Source organism: Schistocerca piceifrons, chromosome 6 (assembly GCF_021461385.2).
Source record: "Schistocerca piceifrons isolate TAMUIC-IGC-003096 chromosome 6, iqSchPice1.1, whole genome shotgun sequence".
Lineage (NCBI taxonomy): Eukaryota > Metazoa > Arthropoda > Insecta > Orthoptera > Acrididae > Schistocerca > Schistocerca piceifrons.
In genome coordinates this window covers 277,810,377-277,825,323 of record NC_060143.1, presented here as the reverse complement: position 1 = coordinate 277,825,323, position 14,947 = coordinate 277,810,377, and the positions used below count along the sequence as shown (strand labels likewise).

The 14,947-nt window shown below is 42.7% G+C and overlaps 1 pseudogene; it reads right to left on the bottom strand.

The window, feature by feature from the left end:
* LOC124803273 overlaps nucleotides 1–14,947 on the bottom strand; it is a 67,452-nt pseudogene that overhangs the window by 734 nt on the left and 51,771 nt on the right.

Genomic DNA, 14,947 nt, shown 5'->3' with positions numbered 1-14,947 from the left:
ACTGTTTTTCTAGAGGAGGCCGAAATGCACGCGTTTAATTACACGCTGACTGGCGTGAGGTCTGGAACAGGACAATATCTTGAGAATTGTAAATAAAGTACGTAGATGATGTAATACTTAACTTTAATCCACAATTGTAGAACATCTCTCGTTACGGTACATGCTTCATAATATTAATTATCAATTGAATACGGCGCCTTGCTAGGTCGTAGCAAATGACGTAGCTGAAGGCTATGCTAACTATCGTCTTGGCAAATGAGAGCGTAGTTGTCAGTGATCCCCTTCTGGCAAAGTCGGCTGTACAACTGGGGCGAGTGCTAGTAAGTCTCTCTAGACCTGCCGTGTGGTAGCGCTCGGTCTGCTATCACTGACAGTGGCGACACGCGGGTCCGGCGTATACTAATGGACCGCGGCCGATTTAAAGGCTACCACCTAGCAAGTGTGGTGTCTGGCGGTGACATCACACATCCCATTACAGCTTTTCTCACTTTATCACTAATTATGAAGGCTACTCCATTACTTTTGTTGTTATCGTGTCCAGAATAATACACCATATGGCCATCCAAAGCAAATTCTCCCATGCCAGTCCACCTCATTTCACTTATTCCCAATATGTCGATGTTAATTTTCTCCATTTCTCTTTTCACTATGTCTAGTTTTCCTTGATACACGGATCTTACATTCCATGTTCCTTTGCAGTGCTTCTCTTTGCACCATTTTACTCTTCGTGAAGCTCCTCTCAACCTGTTTCCCCCCGGAGATGCGATCGGAGAACTTCAAACTCCTGAACATTTTGAGCTGAGCGAAGCCATGGGGTTTCTTGGGATAGTTCAGTGGTGGTTTCCCGTTGCCTTCCACTGTCCTCCAACTCCTATCTGCTCACCGACTCAGTTTCCCGCTGGGGTTGGTTACCCAGCCTTCCGCTGAGTTGCTCGGCTTAACAGGGGCACCACGTGTAGGTAGGAATGCCTACAAATACAGTTTTAGGAAGACGTTTCCAAATTATGCTGTTGAAACATTCATTTGGGTTCTGTGACTGCCCATGCAGACATTTCCTTAGAAGGTCAGGATGTGCCAAGTCTCTGAAAATATGTTTAATTACTGTAATAACAGCAGCAGGAAGAGAATGCTGGTGATAATAAGATTCTCCAGTTGCCTGAGCCCTATTGCATCTGCACCACGAATTTTCTCCTGATGGACACAATCCATGACATGGCTTATCATCAGTGGAGGACTTATGGAAGAATATGGCCCAAACATCTCTCTTCATTGCCTCCAGGTTTTCTTTATATATCCTAATTTCCTGCCCATAGTATACATGCAAGTTTTCTGTAACAACTACTCGCAATCACACTTGAACAAAACTAACCGCGTGTTTGAAAGCATGTTGTTTACAAACAGCAGAAACAAAAGAATACCGACCGTTGCATTCCAAGGATAGCCAATACACTCTGTAGTAAAAAAATTCTCTAACGTGCAATGTGGGGAATATAAATATCTAAAATATATGCAGAAAAGTGAGTGACAGAAAAGTGGGCGTGGCACATAAACGCACGTGGTAGGAAAATGCTCTTTAAATGCCGGAAAAAAATTTCAGCAACATTCTTTTCAGAGTACTTAAATAAAAATGGCTCTGAACACTATGGGACTTAACATCTATGGTCATCAGTCCCCTAGAACTTAGAGCTACTTAAACCTAACTAACCTAAGGACATCACACACATCCATGCCCGAGGCAAGATTCGAACCTGCGGCCGTAGGAGTCGCACGGTTCCGGACTGAAGTACTTAAATAAAACCTTAATCTATCGAAATATGATGAAAACCGAAAATCGATTTTTTTCCACCAGAACCACGGTGTGGTCCCCTTAACATCACGACATCGGCAACTACGACTGAAATGTGCACTTGATCATCGGCACTGGACGCTGGCGCAGTGGTAGAGCTTTGCATGGTCTGATGAATCCCGATATCTTCTTCAAGCCGATGCTAGCGGATGAATCCGTCGTCGTCCACGGCAACAGCTCGTTGAAGCCTGTACTGCAGCTCGTAGACAAGATGGTAGCGGCTCCATTACGATCTGGGGAACATTCACGTGGTCATCCGTAGGTCAAGCGGAGGTCGCGCAACGCACTATGACGGCCAAGGGATATGGTACACTTGTCGCAGACCACGTACACCCCTTCATGACGATAATGTTTCCCGCCGGCAGTGGCATTTTTCAGCAAGACAATGCGCCATGTTGCAAGGCCAAGAGTGCTACGGGCTAGTTCCAGCAACACAGTGTCGAGTTCTAGTTGATGTGGTGGCCGTCCAACTCGCCAGATCTGAACCCGATGAGTGATGTGATTGAACACGACGTCAAAGCTCGTAGCTCCCTTCCCCAGAATTTACGGGAAGCAGGTAAGTTGTGTGTGCAGACGTGGTGCTAACTCCCTCCAGCGACCTATCAAGGCCTCACTGCTTCGATGCCACGACGCGTCGCCACAGTTATCCGTGCCCCAGCTGGATTCTATTAGGTAGACGATCATAATGTTCTGACTGATCAGTGTATAAAGCCTATCGATGGCACGCTGGAAGTCGTTGTCATAATGTGGAAAAGAAGCGGTTTATCTGACGTCTAAAAGGGCATGATCATTGACTTTCGGGCCAAGGGCGAAAGCACTTTGTGTTGTGTCAAAAGTCTAATCAGGAAACATTGCGTTTCTTTACCGCTTGAGCGACGCCAGGTAGGAAATGTTAATATATATATTTATTTATTTGTAGTATGTTAAGTGGAGACTTGTTATTTAAAAAGATTTTGTTTCTTTTCCTTCATGTCGCGCTTGGCATCAAGATGATCCAGTGGGGACTCCAGACGCAGCGGACGACGAGAGCTAACCACTATTGCATCGTGGTCGACGGCCGGCGGTTGGAAGAACCGTTGAAACATCATGCTGACCATTATTAAAGGATGTTTTATGTTTTTTTTTATTTTTATAAAATGATAAGGAGTTCAATGTTGAATGTGGAATGATAAAGTTTGTAATTGGATGTTAATTGGTTATCAACTGTTACATAAACTTCGAGTTGGAAGTAAAAACAGTCAATTGACTCTGTTGTTACGACATACATCGTAAATATGACTTATGTGTGAAATTTGCAAATTTTATTAAAATTCAGACTTCTTGAAGAGATTCTGGCAGAATTTTATCAGGAGTGTGGACGATCTTCAATAATTAACTACTTTAAAGTTTTGTTAATGAGAAGTCGACACGTATTGACATTTTGAAAATAATCGATACTGTGAAGTGTATCAAAATTCTGTTTTAAAACTTTATCGGCGATTGTGGTCAAGAAGATCGGTTTTAAAGTGGAATATTTTGTTAAATGAGAACAAGATTGGTTCTGTAGTGACATTAATTAATTAGTTAAGGAAAAATTAGGAGAATTTCAATTTATTCTGGCAAAGATATCACGGAGTGTCAGACCACACAACGAACATATAGAAACTTGGTGACTTTGTGGAACTGTCAAAAATTTTTTTACGATAAAACTTTTCTACAACAGGGACTGGTGAATTTTGCTGCGTCTATCCTTATCTTTTAGGTTGAATCTGCTACAGCTTAATATTTTTCTTTGTGGATTTTTCGAGTAACTGGGAAAAGAACTTATAATTTGATATGCGACGGACCATCGATATCGGGTACACGGTTAGGCTGTTGTGAAGCCTGTTGGTTTGCAGATTGCCTTTCTTTCCCCTGCTACAGACATCGTTGCTGAGTTGCTGCGACAGGATCAGCGGTTCAGCGCAACTTCCGAAAAGGCTAAGGTTGTTAACAGTTCGCGTGCTGCCGTGGCTAAAGTACAACGCGCGTGGCAAAATGGCGCTATCCAAAACCGGCACGGAGGCAACCTTGGTGCCTCACTGCCCGTAAATGACAAGGGTGAACGACGGCTGCAGTGATGTGCGCGGGCGAATAGACCTTTTTTTTAATGGGCCTTCGCAGGAGGTGTCTGGTTCATGCTCCCATGTTGACTGTTGTTCATTAGCGACGATGGCTGGAATTTATATACTAGTACCGAAACTGGAGGTCCATGAAGTGGCGACAGTTGATCTTTCGAGATGAATCACGTTTTATGCTTCATCGGGCAGATGACCATTGGGGTGTAAGACGTGAAATGTCTGAAAACGAACTCCCTGCAACAGTCGTCGGAAGGGCTCACCTCGCAGGGCATTCCCAGCGTGATCTCGTCGTTCTCGAAGGCACAGTGCATCAACACGTGTATGCATATCCATGGGGATCATGTCGACCCTGACATGCAATTTGTTTCTCCTCGGCACGATGGCGTCTACCAGCAAGACTGTGCACCGTGTCAAACAACTCGTGGTTCGAAGAGCGTCTCGATGAGTTTACCGTACTCCCCTGGCCACCAGACTCCTCGGATTTAAGCTCAGTCGAGGATTCGTGGGAGCACCTCCGCTGGGCTTTTCGCCCCATGGCTCCTCAACACAGATACCAATCACAGCTGGCCACAGCGTTGGAATCTACAACAGCTCCGCATCCCTGTCGGTTGTTTTCAGAACCTCATCGATGCTCTACCTGTAGTCTCGTACCGGTGAGTCTACAGTGTATCAGCAGAAATCACTGCACTTGTATGTGGAAAGGGAAATTCTGAGATCTCTGTATTTAATATACTGGGTGATCAAAAAGTTAGTATAAATTTGAAAACTGAAAAATCACGGAATAATGTAGATAGAGAGGTACAAAGTGACACACACGCTTGGAATGACATAGGGTTTTATTAGAACCAAAAAGAAAATACAAAAGTTCAAAAAATGTCCGACAGATGGCGCTTCATCTGATCAGAATAGCAATAATTAACGTAACAAAGTAAGACAAAGCAAAGATGATGTTCTTTACAGGAAATGCTCAATATCTCCACCATCATTCCTCAACAATAGCTGTAGTCGAGGAATAATGTTGTGAACAGCACTGTAAAGCATGTCCGGAGTTATGGTGAGGCATTGGCGTCGGATGTTGTCTTTCAGCATCCCTGTAGATGTCGGTTGATCACGATTCACTTCCGACTTCAGGTAACCCCAAAGCCAATAATCGCACGGACTGAGGTCTGGGAACCTGGGAGGCCAAGCATGACGAAAGTGGCAACTGAGCACACGATCATCACCAAACGACGCGCGCAAGAGATCTTTCACGCGTCTAGCAATATGGGGTGGAGCGCCATCCTGCATAGACATCGTACGCTCCAGCAGGTGTTTATCAGCCAGGCTGGGGACGATGCGATTCTGTAACATATCGACGTACCTCTCACCCCTCACGGTAGCAGTTACAAAACCAGAATCACGCATTTCCTCGAAGAAAAAAGTCCCGATAACGGTAAATGTGGTCAGTCCAACCCATACCGTGACTTTCTCGTCGAGCACTGGAGTTTCCACGACAGTTCTAGGATTTTCGGCAGCCCAAATTCTGCAGTTGTGGGCGTTGACAGACCCTCGGAGCGTGAAATGAGCTTCGTCGATCCATAGCACGTTACTCAACCAATCGTCATCTTCCGCCATCTTTTGAAACGCCCACACCGCAAATGCCCTCTGCTTCACTAAATCGCCAGGTAACAGTTCATGATGCCGATGAATTTTGTATGGATAGCATCGGAGGGTACGCCTCAGTGCCAACCAAACAGTAGTGTATGGAATGCTGGTGCGACGTGCGACTGCACGAGCGCTGACTTCGCCATGCATAGACGAACCCGCTACAGTCTCCATTTCTCTGCAGCATTACGCTTTGTGCTCGGTCGGCCACTACAGGGTCTATCGTCTAAACAACCCGTGGCTTCAATCTTCGAAATCATTCTCGCCACAGCTGGCATTTGTCAACGGACCTTTACCCGTTCGAGTCCCCTTCCTATGGCGATAGAATCGTAACGCTGAACTAGCACATTCCCCATTCTGATAATACAGCTTCACTAAAAGCGCCTTTTCAGGTAACGTCAACATGCTGCGACTGCTAGCGCATCTGATTCTCTCTCTCTCATTACAGCTTGTTTTATACAGGATTGTCATGCGCAGTCACTGACGTTTTGCTGTCCAGCGCCATCTGTCGGACATTTTGTGAACTTTGTTTTTCTTTGGTTCTAATAAAACCCCAAGTCATTCCAAGAATGTGTGTCAATTTGTACCTCTCTATCTTCATTATTCCGCGATTTATTCAGTTTTCAAATTTATACCGACCTTTTGATCACCCGGTAGTTACGAAAAGAAACCGTACGATACTTAGTGAGGAATTTTTCAGAATTCATCTGGTCAAAATAGAATTACGATATCTTAAAGGGTTCAGGAGATGGAGAATATAGTACCCGCTCAGCCCAGAACACTGATGCGAATAAACTGTATGTAGCAGTGGCCACAGACAATCATTAACAGGCCGCAAGTAGGGAGACGCAATGGGGGTAAAAAGAGAAGGAAGATGTCACTATGGACTTACGCTGTACGCTGTTTTGAAGCCAGAGTGGGCTGGGCCTGCCGCCATCTTAAATAGCCAAAACAGTAGTAGACTACTGTTTCTGATCGTTTCTTGTTCATTACTTATAGCGTATGCACGCAGCAGCTATTTTAAGTATTTAAAACAGCTGCTGCGCGCACACGGTAGAAATAATGAACAAAAAAGTGCAGTGCTTACGTGAATAATATAGTGTCAGAAGGACAATTTCGGAAGTTCTTCTATTCTTGAATGCGTATTTACTCTAGCAACAACGTATGTCTGACTTCGTTAACTTAAGTTGTTTTTTGTTAATACATTGTGAATAACCAAGAAAAGCAGGATGTAATGTGATAAGGATACCTTCGTAATCCGTTTAAATCCACCTTTACTGTATTTGTATCGATAGCAAATGAAGTTGGAACTCCGAAACCAATGCTTTTTTGTTTGCCGGTACTGCTTCTAGTTCGTTACATTCTCAGTTTTCATCTCGTGTGCATAACAATTTTAAGAATCGATTTTTGCATAAAGCTTACTTGCATCTACAGTGTTAGCCCATAAACGTGGTGTAGGGATAGCGTCCTTGATTGTAATCAAAACATTCTAGATCCCGGGTTAGAATCCGGCCACCGGCTACATTTTGGTTAACAATCAACATTGGCGGCCGAAGACGTACGGCATATGAGGCTACCCTCCCTCATTCTGTCAACTGCGTTGTCAAAGAGGGCGGAGGAGCGGACAGAGGTTCAGGGGGCACTCTCTCGTGCTTGGGGTGGGGAACTGCGCCTAGAGGCGGAAGAATCGGCAATGTTCAACGGCGTGAGGATACACAACATGGCCAGTAATGAAACAGTGTCATGATGATTCATCCATTAACAAAAGATTCAGAATAGTTCCCCATTCGGATCTGCGGGAGGGGACTGCCAATGGGGAGGTTACCAAGAGAAAAATATTGAATGACTAACGAAAAGATAACGTTCTAGGAGTCGGGGCGCGGAATGTCAGAAGCTCGAACATGGTATGAAGACTAGAAACTGTGAGAAGGGAAAAGCAAAGACTTAGTCTCTACATGGCAGTGGTTAGTGAAGTGAAATGGAAAGAAGGCGAGCATTTCTGGTCAGAGGAGTATAAGCAGAAAATGTTATAATGGGCATATGAATATGAAGGTAGGGCAGAGAGTGTGTTACTGTGAACAGTCCAGTGATAGGGTCGCCCTTATAAGTATCGACAACCAACGGACACCGACAACGATAGTTCAGGTGTACATGCCGACGTCGCAAACGGAAGATAAAGAGAGAGAGAAAGTATATGAGGACACTGAAAGGGTAATACAGTACGTAAAGGGAGATGTAAATCTATAGTCATTGGGGATTGGAACGCAGTTGTAGGGGAAGGAGTAGAAGAAAAGATCACGGGATTGGGACAAGGAACGAGAGTGGAGAAAGACATATAGTATTCCGCAATAAATTTCAGCTAGTTAAAGCGAATACTTTGTTGAAAAACCATAAGAGGATAAGCTATATCAGGAAAAGGCAGGGTGATACGGGAACATTTCAATTAGGTTACAGAATGGTCAGACAGAGATTCCGAAATCGGATATTGGATTGTAAGCCATACCCAGGAGCAGATATAGACTCAGATCACCATGTGGTACTGATGAAGAGTAAGCTCAGGTTTAAGAGATTAGTCAGGAAGAATCAATACGGAAAGAAGTGGGATACGGAAGTACTAAGGAATGAAGTTTTCTAAGGGTATAGATACAGCAATAAGGAATAGCTCAGTAGGCAATACAGTTGAAGAGGCATCGACAGTTCTGAAAAGGGCAACCACAGAAGTTGGAAAGAAAACATAGGTACAAAGAAGGTAATTGCGAATAAAACCATGGTTAACAAAAAAAAAATACTTCAGTTAATCGATGAAAGGAGGAAGTACAAAAATGTGCAGGGAAATTGAGGAATACAGAAATACAACTCGCTGAGGAATGAAATAAATAGGAAGTGCAGCAAAGCAAGGGCGAAACGGCTGCATGAAAAATATGAAGAAATCGAAAAAGAAATGACTATCGGAAGGACTGACTCTGGATATAGGAAAGTAAAATCAATCTTCCGTGAAATTAAAAGCGACGGTGGTAACATTAAGAGTGCAACATGAATTCCACAGTTAAATGTAGAAGAGAAAGCGTATAGATGGAAAGAGTACGTTGAAGACCTCTATAAGGAGGAGGATTAGTCTAATGTGATAGAAGAAACAAGGGTCGATTTAGAAGAGATAGGGGATCCAGTATTAGAATCAGAATTTAACGGAGCTTTGGAAGACTTAAGATCAAATAGGACAGAAGGGATAGATAACATTCCATCAGAATTTCTAAAATCATTGGAGAGAAGTGGCAACAAAACGACTATTCAAGTTGGTGTGTAGACTGTATGAGTCTGGCGACATAACATCTGACTTTAGGAAAAATATCATCCACACAATTCCGAAGACTGCAAGAGCTTACAAGTGAGAGAATTATTCCATAATCAGCTTCCAGCTCATGCATTCAATTCGTTGACAAGAATAATATACAGAAGAATGGAAAAGGAAATTGAGGATGGAAATAGGAAAGGTAAAGGCAATGCTGATGTTGAGATTGATAATGGAAGTAAGAATAAAGAAAAATCGAGAGACGTTCATAGGATTTGTCGACCAGGAAAAAGCGTTCGACAATGTAAAATGGTGCAAGTAGTTCGAAATTCTATGGAAAATTGTCGTACGCTAGAGGGCGAGACGGGTAATATACAATATGTGCAATAGCCAAGACAGAATAATAAGAATGGACGACCAACAACGAAGTGCTCGGATTAAAAATGGTGTTAAGACCGGGATGTAGTCTTTCGCTTCTACTGTTCTATCTGTACATTGAAAAAAAAATGATAGAAATAAAAGAAATGTTCAAGAGTGGTATTAAAATTCAAGGTAAAAGGACATCAATGATATGATTCGCTGATTACATTGCTGTCCTAAGTGAATGTGAAGATGAATTACATGATCTCCTGAATGGAATGAACAGTCTAATGAGTACAGAAAATGGATTGAGAGTAAATCAAAGAAAGACGAAAGTAATGAGAAGTAGCAGAAATGAGAATAGCGAGAAACTTAACACTGGGATTGATGGTCACGAAGCAGATGAAGTTAAGGGATTCTACTACCTAGGGAACGAAATTACCAATGACGGACGGAGCAAGGAGGACATCAATAGTAGACTAACACTGGCCAGAAGGGCTCTCGCTCTCAAGGCCAAGAGAAGTCTACTAGTATCAAACATAGGCCTTAATTTGAGAAAGAAATCTCTGTTAATGTACATGTGGAGCACAGATTTGTTTGGTAATGAAATATGGACTGTGGGAAAACAGGAAGAGAAGGGAATCGAAGTATCTGAGATGTGGTGTTACAGACGAATGTTGAAAGTGAGGCGGTTCTGCGCAGAGTCGGAGAGGAAAGGAAGCGTGGACAACACTGAAAGGAAGAAAAATAGAATAGGATATCTATTACGACACGAGCGAATGACTTCCTTGGTAGTACAGGGAGCTGCAGAGAACAAAAACTGTAGAGGAAGGCAGAGACTGATATGCATTCAGCAAATAATTGAGGACGTAGGTTGCAAGATGAAGAGGTTGGCACAGGAGAGGAATTCGTGACGGGCCGCATCAAGCCAGTCAGAAGACTGATGACTCAAAAAATAAAGAAATAAATAAAATAAAAAGAACGTGTGCAGCGAGGAAAGAAGCAAGGCATGCTATCGTATCTTGTGCATGTCAACAAACTGAACGATTATTGAAATGCCGTAGAAAGAGTACTGCATACAAGTACCCCTACACATTTTTTTTTTAGATTGTCGGTGCTTTAGTCTCACTGTAGTTTACACATCTTCTCACTCTGAAATCCCTCCTATGACGCGTCATTCAGTGTGTGGCCAACAGCAGCAATTAACGGGGTAAAGAGAAACTGCTACAATAAATGTAAACACCGCAACCACACTTCATATAAACAAAAGAAAATATCGCTTGAACTGCTCCACTTACGAATCAACCGTGATTCCTTTAAACTTTAGATTATGATCGTGTCGGTTAGTACTCGTGTAAGCGACGCAGATTGCCATCTTTCGTGAAACAACAAAGTCTCCAGACACCAGATGTTATTTGAGGTACGACGACGAAGGTCATAAGTATTCCCAACAGCCGAAACTGGACACGGGCACGTCGGAGTGACCTTAACGGGAAGTACAACGACAGTGAATCTTAGAGGTACACAGCTGGTGAAACTAATATTTTGGGGTATTTAAGTTGTCGGACGTCGGCCTCGAGTATCTTTTTTTACCTCCATGGAAGACGCAGATTCAGTTTTTATCGCTGCCCGATTTCAACTGTTTTCGATGCTCATATAACGTTTTTCTTTTGTCAGCGCACACGAAGTTCTTGTAATCTCTCTGTCTGTCTCTCGTGTTTTAGCTGTGCAAGAGGATAAACGTTCCTACATGACCGTCACTGAGTATATGTGTTAAATAGTCTTTTATTGTATCATTTTGTGTGCTGTAAACTCGATCGTAGACAGCGATATAAAGGTTAATATTATCAATATGGGAAACCAATTTTTCGATTAAGCGTGAAAAGGTAAATTTAAATTTCGACGACTATGTCTTTTCATTACAGCCATTGCTGAACGGCCGTTGTTAAACACTTTCGTGTCTTTTATGTTTTATGTTCCTACGACGTACGGCAGTAAACGAGTTCCGTGTGATTTCGTTTTACGAGGTCCGTGACAAGTCTGGGCACACAGTCGAAATATTTTATTGCAGATAAGGTTCATAAGTAAATGAGCAATAAATAACACAAGCGTTCAACTGAATTACCCTGTATAAAAGTCGGTGTCTTCCTGAAGTGACAGCCTAACGGACGAAATAAATTAAAACCTTAAGTCGTGTCGCTGGAACCAGTCGAGAGACATGCCAGTGAACTGCTGTAAATCACATGTATAACATCACGGGTGCAAAGTTAGTACATGACGTGTTCTTGAGAAGCTGCAGGACTGTTTGCATAATGGCGCTGCTGCCCAGTAGCCAGTGGTCACAAGGAAGAGTGTGTAACGTCGCTTAGAGTGCGGCAAACAACGACCCTCTTCTTCCGTAAAGCAACTTGTAATAGAAAAAAAAAAATAATGTCGTGAAACAGTAAGTAATCATAGGACTTCTGTGGGGTTTTGGGAAAGGAGATACCTCATCAGATACTCGTTTGTGATGAAAAGACGCTGTATTTGATTGCTGTGTACTCGATGAAACGAGCTTTCATGTCCAAGCCCAATAAGGGCTTCAAAATTAAGAGTGAAGTGGGATCAAGTGTAAAATTATGCTGATACGTTCTCCTTTAGATTTAAGGTTTCTAGGCTGTTAAGGTTAATTTCGGTGACAGTGCTACGATATCAAGAGTAATAGTGTCGTAATAATAATCGAGTCGTGACACAGTGTGGCGGATTTCGATTATATTACAACAAGTATAATTCCATATAGCGTTAGAGTTGGGTAATTGATTCTCATCTCGTATGATGACAGTCCTAGGTTGCAGAATGCTCATTTTTTGGCTCAGAAACGACGCTTTTCACCCGGCTAAGGCATCATTACGTTATTTGGAAATACAACGAAAAACAGCCATAATAAATAACCGGACGTGGTCCTATCCTCGCAGTGAAAATGAAAAACGTGAATGTAATGTATTAAATGAAAACACAACACTCTGCAACAACACACTCTTTACCGCTCTGAGAGAACTGAGCAAGGACGCAGAACAGAAAGCACACTCACGCAAAAGAACCACTCCCCCATCACACACAGAGACATAAATAATGTACAGAAGTCGTCGTAATTCGCGCTACAGTTTTTCATAGCCTCTCTCGCCACTTGCGATACGCCTCTCGCGACACACGCGAACAGCAAGATGGCGTAATATTATGGATCAGAAACAAAGTGAAAAAGTTTTGTTTTTCTGTGTAAAAAGTAGCCACACACCATCCAACGAACGTGAGTACACGAATAGCTAAGCAACAGCTAAATACACACCAAAATAACTGGTTTCCACAAACACTAGCACAACCCCAAGTATATACTGCTGGCGTACGAAGTTCACCTTTGAGTTTTTGTATACTAACAGCCGCTCACATGGCTACAGATGACATGATGTTCGCTAAGTCTAAAAAGAGGGCAACAAAAAGAGCACAGAAAATATGTCACAAACAGCGCCAATAATAGCTTAAAACATGCTGTAGCATACAATAAATAAGGTTGTATAAAAGTATCAATATAAAACTATATTTCAAAAGACGATTTGTAAAAATGTAATTATTTACTGTGTTTGTACAACCATACCACTTTCTGCATGTTTTAGATTTAAAAAAACCACTGATGATGGTGATATTTGTCGCAGAAACTAGTTTGGGATAATAAAGAAATAAACAAATAACACAGTGTTTGCATCAAGGCGGACTCAGTTTGTGATATTACTATTTGTGTGGGTAGGATACAAAGTAGAAAATCATTTGTATTAGCTTGTCTGTTTTGTAGGTATTATATAAATTGCTTTGTGTCTAGTCATGCATATGGCAGCGTTTTAGCAGTGGTAGTTGAAGTCTGTCTAGTCGAGGCAGTTCTCGAGTTGATATATTGCTTCTGTTTTTCCGTTCAAGGAGTGCTAATTTTGGGGCGAGCGCACTACCGCAGGTGTATTTTGGGACCACGCAGTCGTTTCTCACACAAAACGCACATGATGCAGTCGTACTGAACTGAATCTTACGTACTTTCCATTCGTCTAGATCTTATCATTGGCGTGAAGATACCAGAGAGTGCGTATGCGACTTGATAAAAAGGGATCACGGGTATTCCACCGTAGTGTTTTCCATTCAGCCTGTGGGTCCTTAATCTCAATGGGATTGCATGTAGTTATTGCCATCGTAAGGCTATAAATGTTTCTCGTACAGTGCTGATTCGGTCGGTCTGGGTTGGCGCGCGTGTGGCTGAATTCCAAAAGATATTGGTCGGAAAGAGTCTGAAAAGCTTGTAAGAGTGTTGCAGAGTAGGTTGTTTTGAGAAAATATTCGACCCACTGGCGCTCTTTCAAGTTAATTAGCATTGAAGTTAGGCAATCCGTCCGTTGTGTGCGCAAATTTAAGCGGCCCGCCAGACATAATTAGCTGTTGTCAGACCGTAGATGTCAGCGCACGAGACTGCTCAGCCTTTGGCTCGGCTTGCCTTCTTAACACCGCTTCATGTCCACTTCTCTTATCGCCCGCTTGTTCGGTTTTAGAAAAACAAACGAAGCACACGTTTGGTGACATCGTCCCTGGAGGGCCGCTTGAATATGCTTGCGCAACTGCCTCACTGGTTCACTTCAGTACCAATTAACTCGGAAACGGCGCAACGTATCCAGTTGTTTTCGTAAGTTATTTTTTAGCACAACCTACCAAGCAACATCCTTACAAGCTTTTCGGGTTGTTTCTGACCACCCTGTCTGTCCATGTAAAAATGGTGTCCCAGTACTACTGATCGTTGCAGTCCACCTTTGTGGTTTGAAGGTTTCAATTAAACGCTGGATACGGTTGGGGCACGTTCTCTGAGATTACTTACACATACTGTTGATGAAAAGAGCAGCACAGTGATATTTCACACTAGTAAGGCTGATTGCCTCAGCGGCAATCGCATGAGGCTATTGAAAATGAGCAGCCCAGTCTTGCTAATCGCCCAGTGACAAGTGTTTTTGTAAGAAGGGTCCCCAGCAGTTTTATACAACAGGGTGCACGTGTATCTTAAGTGCTCACATTACTATCTTAATGTCAACGTGGACGTGTGTGACAGCTCGCAATTTAGTAAACGTCTGGCGCTCTCGTTTCTTCGAGATAACTAAATGTCCCTCTTCGAATTCGCGTTTCAAAGTTGCTCCGTCCCGTATTTCATTCGATGTCTCTTGCAAAAGTATTTAGAAATGCGCCAAATTTCTTAAAACACGGTGCTAACTCCATTAGAGCATGGAGATTTCCATTTCTCTGCTTTGAAAGCTGCTGTTTTTCATTCTTTATCATTGAGTGGTATTTCGCCTGTATGTGGTTGCGAAAGTTGTCAAGCAAGCCTGTAAAAGTCTGCGCTGTGGTCACGGAAGTACTCATGCATGTATTTTAGAATCGCTTGCTGTGATCAGATTGGCTTGCTCATTTCACCTAAAAGCTCAGGGAACATCGTCGATTTTCGACGACATGCCAGTCGTAAATTATGGAAGGGTGACACGCGCACTTCTGAGGCAACATCTTCCGGTTTGGCTGCACTAGACAGGCGTTCAGTTATTTTCTCCGTCTTTCAGCTGTTTTTACTTAGTAACATTTTATCTGGTGAATGTGACGTTATCAGGAACAGTATTCCTTTGAAAGATATCTCTAAGGCCTTGATAATAAAATTTT